Consider the following 7,862-nt stretch of genomic DNA (forward strand, 5'->3'; position numbering starts at 1 on the left):
AACATTACAAGATCCTTACTTGTGACCACACTGAGAATCTCCGCGTAGGCGTTTCCAATATTGTGGAAGAAGCCACATGTGAAGGTCACATTAGTAACAAAGAAGCAGCCTTCCTTATGCCAAAATTTCCAAAAATTCCGGTATTTTATGCCTTACCGAAAGTCCACAAGGGCTTAACTCCTCCCCCGGGGAGACCCATTGTTGCAGGTATAGACTCCATCTTGGAGCCCCTCTCACAGTTTGTGGATTTCTTCTTGAGGCCACTTATTCCAAAAATGCGCTCATATACAAAAGACACTATGAGCATACTGAACACACTTCAAGGTCAGATATTTGACCCTACCACCCAACACTTAGTTACACTCGATATAGAAGCACTATATACGAATATCCCGCCAACAGCGACACTGGAGATAGTGGAAAAAGTACTTAGAGATCTAGCAATTCCCCCTGAGGTGCCCATTGACCTCATAATGCATTTAGCAGAACTAGCACTCACTAAGAATTTCTTTCTCTACAAAGAGTCCTTCTATGAGCAATGCTCAGGGACGGCTCTGGGCGCCACATTTGCGCCCTCGCTGGCGAACTTGTATGTAGCTGATTTTGAGGAGACCCATATATATCAGCCTTCCAATCCCTTTTGGACACATGTCACCCTTTGGTCACGATATATTGATGACGTCCTGGACATATTTACAGGAACTCTAGATCAATTTAAAGAATTCTTGTCTTGGCTAAATTCTAGAGATAGATATCTTAAGTTTACACACTGTATCTCAAAAGAGATTATACATTTTCTCGATGTAGAAATTAAACCAAGTAGGGGTGCTTTCGTTACCACTATCTTTCGAAAATCCACTGATCGCAACTCGCTTCTAGACTACACCAGCTTCCATCCGAAATGCCTTCTCGAAAACTTACCCTTCGGGCAGTTTTTACGTTATAAGCGTAATTGTTCTACCACTCAGGAGTATAATCTACAGGCACAGGGACTCACAGATCGCCTCTTAGAACGTGGTTATCCTAAAAAAACTGTGAGAATGGCAAGGAAACGAGGCAAAAACATCCCACGGGATCTAACTTTACAACAAAAAACATGACCGGTGGGAGATAATACGATCATAGCAGTCTTCAGTTATTCCAATAAAATCAATTTGATTAAAAGGGAAATCATTAAGTTATGGCCCATACTCAATGTCGGGCAGGTTAATGTACCATTACCCCGATTTGCCATGAAAAAAAGAAAGAATTTGAGGGACACCCTTATACATTAATATACACCAGCCCAGGAGACGACAGGGCAAACTACCCTGTGGAACAACACCTCCCCACAAGGACACACACCATGTGGCCAGTGCAATGTATGTGGTCTCACAAAACGCACCAAAACACTAGATCTTGGTCTAAAGACACCATGGAAACAATTTGCTTTACGAATTGTAATACATCAAATGTGATCTACATCATACGGTGCCCCTGTGATAAAAAGTATATTGGCATGACTACAAGGCCAATTAAAAAACGCATCCAGGAACACCTATTATGTCTTAGAACTCACCGGGAGAATGCTCCCATGGTGGACCACTTTCAGAGGCTCAAACACCTGGCCTCTGACATTGAGTGGACCATTATAGAAAATGTAAAATGTCCCAGAAGAGGAGGGGATATGAGTCTCCTTCTACTAAAGCGGGAACAAAAATGGGTTTTCTGTTTAAAAACCGACAAAGTGGGCCTCAATGAAAATATACCCTGGCATTCCTTGGCCATGATGCCTTGAGCCATTTATGGAAACATCTGTGATCAATGACTGATATCGAAAGTCACCCCATAGATGCTCTGGCTGTGCGTTTAAACTCATAGGATGTTAGACTGTGTGTTCTCTATACATGTACATTCTGCCCTTCCCTTGAGGTGGTACTTCAGGGAGGAGGTTCTCTTTGGGGTTGACTGTGATTGTGTGCAGCGTGAGCACATGAGTGGCCCTGAGCTAGGGTCCAATATGTGGTGCCTGACTGGGCACCCCCCTCCTACTTGTAGCACATGCAAAGTGGCGCGTGCATTGGAGGGGGCGTCTTCCCAGCCGTGTGTGAGATGCCTGGCTGGGCCCCCGCCTGTCCTTGGTGAGTGAAGATTTGCGTGCGCGTTGCGGGGGGTTTTGCCAGCCCTGAGTGGGGCTAAGAATAGAATTAAATTTTGTATAAAAAACCTTTGGAGGCTGCCGTGTCTGTCTCGCGCTGATGCACTTCATTGGTGCTTCCATAAGAACGGACTGGCCGCTACAGAGGCGCGCGCGTATGCACGTGCCACGTGGATGTCACGTGACATACCCATGAAAACCAATGATGCGTTGATGCGCGTCATTGGTGTTTCGGTGACAACGGGCCGGCCATTAAGGAGGCAGGCGCGTGACACGTGGATGTCACGTGACACATTAATGTACACAAATTGGCCAATACGGAGGCAGAGGCATGAACACGTGACACGCGAATGCGAGTCACGTGACATACGAAGGAAAGTCCGTCACCCCCTTGTCTCCTACTTAACACACAGAGATTTGAGCTATACGGGATAGACGCGCCGATGCAGAGCGCCACACTTTTGACCGAAAAGGCGCCCGTGTTATGCATTTTTCATGTAAGTACATGTGAAGACTCTTGCCTGCAGGGATGTTTCAATCTTGCCCTTGGGACAATTCTGTAGCTGTATTTATCCCCTTACCCTTGACTGCAGATCTTACTAATAAAAAGCAAGCTTGCCATTGTTGGCCGGGACCATATGATTCTCTGTTCCCCCTTATATCTTTGCTCTAAAATAATTGCCCATGTGATATAAATTGTGGTCGCTCTAAATTGAGAGCTTCTGACATCCAGTCTGTTTGAATATCATTATAAATCTTGTAATTATTCACAGATGTATTACACGTGGACTGGACAGTAAAAGTTGGGCACTAATCTGTGGCATACCAGTCTTTAGAACAAAAGGGAGTGAATACCAAGGGTGAGTTGAGATTCCTCTGTTGGTAATATGATCACAGGAGTTGTTTAAGAGCATTCCATACCATCGTTAGAATTATCACCTATGTTGTGGTTATTTTTCTAAAAATAACATTGTGGCTAATAAATTTAGGTGGCACTCTTTGACACCAAGAGATGAGACCTTGATATTGAGATTGGGAATTGAGGTGGTGTTATGCGATAGCCATGGTGCTGTGTTTGTTGTGGTTGGCAAACCAGTGTTGTGCCATCCTAAATCCAATAGGTGGAATTTAGCAGCTTCCTAGTAACTGTGGTTCATTTTGTTGATCCCACAGGTTCCTTCCCAGACTTTCCAGTTCCATGACACCTACTGCAGGGTGGTAATGTACCATGCCATCTACTGTTTTTAACCATTTTCCTCATTAAACTGGTTGTTGTACAATAAAATGCACCAACTCGTGAGGAGCTTAGACTGTCCTGAAGAATGTGGCGTTACTAAACCTAAGCCACTGAAACCGGTCGACGGTGTTTGTATCATCTAAAAGGGCTCCAATTTGCCCCCATTTTAGTCTTGAGCAAACTTTTTTACATTGTCCCACTTTCCATGAGCAAAAAGTTGATTTCACATGGGAAGCGGTGATTGTATTGTCTTTGTGTGTGTTTGCGGGATTGGGAATTTATCCCATTTCCCGAAGTTGTGTCATTTTTACATTTGAGTACCCCAGGAGCGGTGTGACAATCAATGGGCTATTAAAAATTGTCAATCCCATTAGATGCCACATGGTTTAGTTTGAAGAGAAAAATTGACTTTCTTCACTTTCCTGGGCTGACTCTCCTTTCCTTTGCCTGGTTTTATTGTTAGTCTCTTCCGATTTAAGCCAATCGAGAAGAGAGTGGGCTGAGACTCTCAAGGCTGAATGTATTACATACTATAGAAGTGGCAATTTTACTCTTATTCTGTCACTAATAGACAGGCGTTGTAACACCGCAACCAAGTGAAGAGCGCACTTTAGGCAGGGATAGTACCCTTGTTTCGCTCTATCCTCCTGTCTTCAGCCACAACCTTTTTTTTTATTAAAAGTTTTTATTAGAACCAAACAACCAACAACCAGCATTCAGTAAAGCTTATGACGTTTCATTTAAACACGTTTGACAACCTAAAAACACTACACTCCCAATCCCACCCCCCCCTATGAGCCTGCGTGTTCCTCACTTTCAGTGTCTGCTCCGTGCGGTTGGGCATCGCTGCCCTCAGATTCAGCTGGATCCGACACTGCTCCAAACAATTCAGCTATCAATAGTTTCCACGCCATGAGAGAACCCATTTCCTCATCCCCAGTATGACTACTAGCCTCTTGCCACACCACCGTTTCAGCCTCCGCCCATTTTTGTAGGTCCCTCCACCAGACTTCCACTCGTGGCCCGTGACACCCCTTCCATCCCATGGCAATCCTTCGTTTCGCAAGTACGTATGCCAAGTCTTTCAATTTCTCTACATGTCTAAGTTTCTTCGCTCTGGGATACCCTCCCAACAAGCAGGCCCAGGCCGAGTCTACCTGGAGCGTGATCCCCTTTGCCGCTAACCTCTGCGCCACTTCGCCCCAGTAGCTTCCAATTACCGGGCACGCCCAGAACATGTGTATCATGTCAGCGCTCTCATCGTCGCACTTAGGGCACGCCTGGCGCCCAACGTTTCGGAACTTCGATATTCTGAGCGGGGTCATGTATGCCCTGTGCGTAACATATAGCTGTATTTGTTTAAACCTGGCATTTCTCGACACCTTCTTGTGATATCCCAAAGCCCTTTGCCACATCCCATCTTCAATCGGGGCTCCCATTTCTGTTTCCCATTCTAATCTCAAGTGCCCCAAGTCCTTCCCCACCTTGGTCATCATCATCTCATACAGCCTTGAGACCTCGTGCCCACCCTCCGATATATCATAAATTACCCCGGCCGTAGCATCTGGTTCCTCCGCTAACGACGTTTCAGGCCACATACTACGAATCTTCTGCACTAGTACATGATAGGTGACATATTGGCCCACGTGTAGTCCCGTCTCCCCCCCGAGTCCTTCAAAGGTCGTGATAGTCCCGTCTCGCCACATGTCTCCTAGCGTAACCAGTCCCACTGATTCCCAGTAGGTCCTAATAATCACTCTCAGCTGCCTGTCCCCCTCCACCAGTGCGACCAACGGTATCTGCAGAACACACGGGAAAGGGTCCCCCATCATCCGACAGGCTCGCCGCCACATGTTCCGCCCCAGCAACAGCATTCTAGGGCGCTCCTTCAATTCCGAGCTAGCCACCCAGATAATTTCCCGCAAATAAAAAGGAGTACAGTTCCTCCCAAATAATTTGTGCTCAGGGGTCACGTCATCTGAGAGCCACTTAGCCACGTATTGCAGTTGGGCCGCAACATAGTAAACCTCAAAATTAGGCAGTTTAATGCCGCCTTTCTCGTAGAAGTTCTGCAACTTCCATAACGCAACTCTATTCCGGGTGCCGTGCCACAAAAAGTCCCTGCACATACCATTCAGCTTAACAAAAAACTTCTTAGGTATCATGTATGGGATATTGTTAAAATAATGCAACAGCCTAGGTAAAACCACCATCTTAAGCATAGCACCTCGGCCCATCATCGCCAGAGGCAACCTCTCCCAGAACCTCATGCATTTCCCGATTTTCCCAATGGCTATTTCCGTGTTGCGCCTATGTTCCTCCTCTACCGTGTGATACACATCTATTCCCAAGTAGCGAAAAGAGCTCACCGCCCACGGGACCTGCAACACCGGCAACCCTTCTGCCTGAATTCCCACATAGCTACCCAGCGGGAACATACTAGATTTCTGGGGGTTCACCGCTATACCGGACAGCCTGGCATACCTCTCCATTACCTCCAGAACATATTGAAGATTTTCCTCCGGGTATTTCAGATATAGTAACATATCATCTGCATAGAAGGATATAAGATGTCGTTCCCCTCCCACCTCTATACCGATTGGGTCATATTGTTGCCTAAGATAGATTGCTAAGGGCTCCAGGGCTAAAATATAAAGCATCGGGGACCAGGGACACCCCTGTCTAGTGCCCCTGCCCAGCTGCCACCTTTCGGACACCACCGAACCCGTTCGAACTCTAGCCAGCGGTTCATTGTATAGTATTTTAGCCCATCTGATATAGCCTGGCCCCACTCCATATCCTGCTAGGGCCGCCAGCAACCATGGCCACTTAACTGAGTCGAACGCCTTAACTGCGTCCAGTGCCACAATCGCCATTTCGCCCTCGTTATTGCACCCCCATTCGACCACTCGATGGAGCCGTCTGTGATTGTGGGTGATGTTCCTGCTCGGGACATAGCCCGTCTGGTCTGGGTGAATTAGCTTGCCAATTACTTTTCGCATTCTGTTGGCCAGGACGGCCGTCAGTATCTTACTGTCCTGGTTCAACATCGACAAGGGCCTGTAGGAGCCACAATCGTGTCCCGATTTATTGGGCTTGGGGAGCGGTATTATAATCGCCTCCCTAAGTGATTCTGGCAGCCGTCCCACCTCCAACGCCTCGTTGAGCATTTCCAGCATGGGGGGGAGCACCTCCTCCCCATACACCTTATAGAATTCGCTAGGGAACCCGTCTGCGCCTGGGGCCTTGCTAGTGGGTAACTGCCTTACGACCCCCTTAAGTTCCTCCAAAGTAATCGGTGCATCCAGCTCTTCTCTCTCTTCGTCGCTAACTTGGGGCAGGCCAATATCTTCCAGTACCTCATTTATCTCCTCATTGCTACCCCCCTCTGCGTCCTCATACAGCACCTTGTAATATTCGGCAAATGCCCTATTAACACCTTCTTGGGTGTCCACCGTGACGCCCTCTGCGTTGGTCACAGTCCGAATCAAAGATCTAGGGGTCTCGCTCTTGTACAACCACGCTAGGAGCCGGCCCGTTTTATCTCCCCCTGCATGCTGCCTCTCTACATACTTTTTGTAATTAAGGTTACAAAGCCTATCCCAGTATTCCGCGCACTGCCGCTGCAATCTGAGCACTACTTCTGTATCAGCCACGCCCCCTCCCAACTCTCTCTCCAGCTCTTTTTTCGGCTTTATGCAGGTCAGCTAGAACTCCACCCATCAGTCCCTTCGACTTCGCAATGGCAGCCCCCCGCATCACAACCTTGAAAGCCTCCCATAAAGTACCCGCAGACTTTACGCTCCCAGTATTCACCTCGAAATAGGCAACAATCTCCTCTCTCATGTCCTCTCTGAAAACTGGGTCCTTAAGCGCCTCCGCTCGGAGGCGCCATGTCGGTATTCGCGCCCTGGGGGGGCAATACTGCCACCCCAGGACCAAAGGCGAGTGATCCGATAGGACTCTCGCTTTATAATCTATATGGGTGCTCTCAGTGGCTACGTCGGGAGTGGCAAAGATGTAATCAAGCCTCGTGTGCAGCTGATGCGGGGCCGAGTAGTGCGAGTATTGCCTCTCACCGGGGTGTCTCGTTCTCCAAACGTCTACCAGGCCAAAGTCATCCAGCAGCGCCTGCAATACTTTAGCCGCCGGGTTGGGCCTGTCCGTCCTATCATCCGATCTATCTACCCTAGGGTCCAATACACAATTAAAATCCCCCCCCAGATCATCGCACCGCCCATACACTCACTCAATTTGGTACACAGCGTCCTAAAGTATGCCGCCGTATTTTGGTTAGGGGCATATGTATTAACAATGCACACCTCTTTGTTCTCTATCAGCCCCCTCAACATAACCAACCTCCCGTCCTCGTCCACCTTTTCTTCCATAAGCTTAAATGGAACATGCGGAGCCACCCATACCAAAACCCCCCTTGCATAGGCAGAGTACGATGCCCCCACCACAGTTCCTCTCCATTTCCTCCCAACG

This window comes from Ambystoma mexicanum, chromosome 1q (assembly GCF_040938575.1).
Source record: "Ambystoma mexicanum isolate Mex_15411 chromosome 1q, UKY_AmexF1_1, whole genome shotgun sequence".
Taxonomy (NCBI): Eukaryota; Metazoa; Chordata; class Amphibia; order Caudata; family Ambystomatidae; genus Ambystoma; species Ambystoma mexicanum.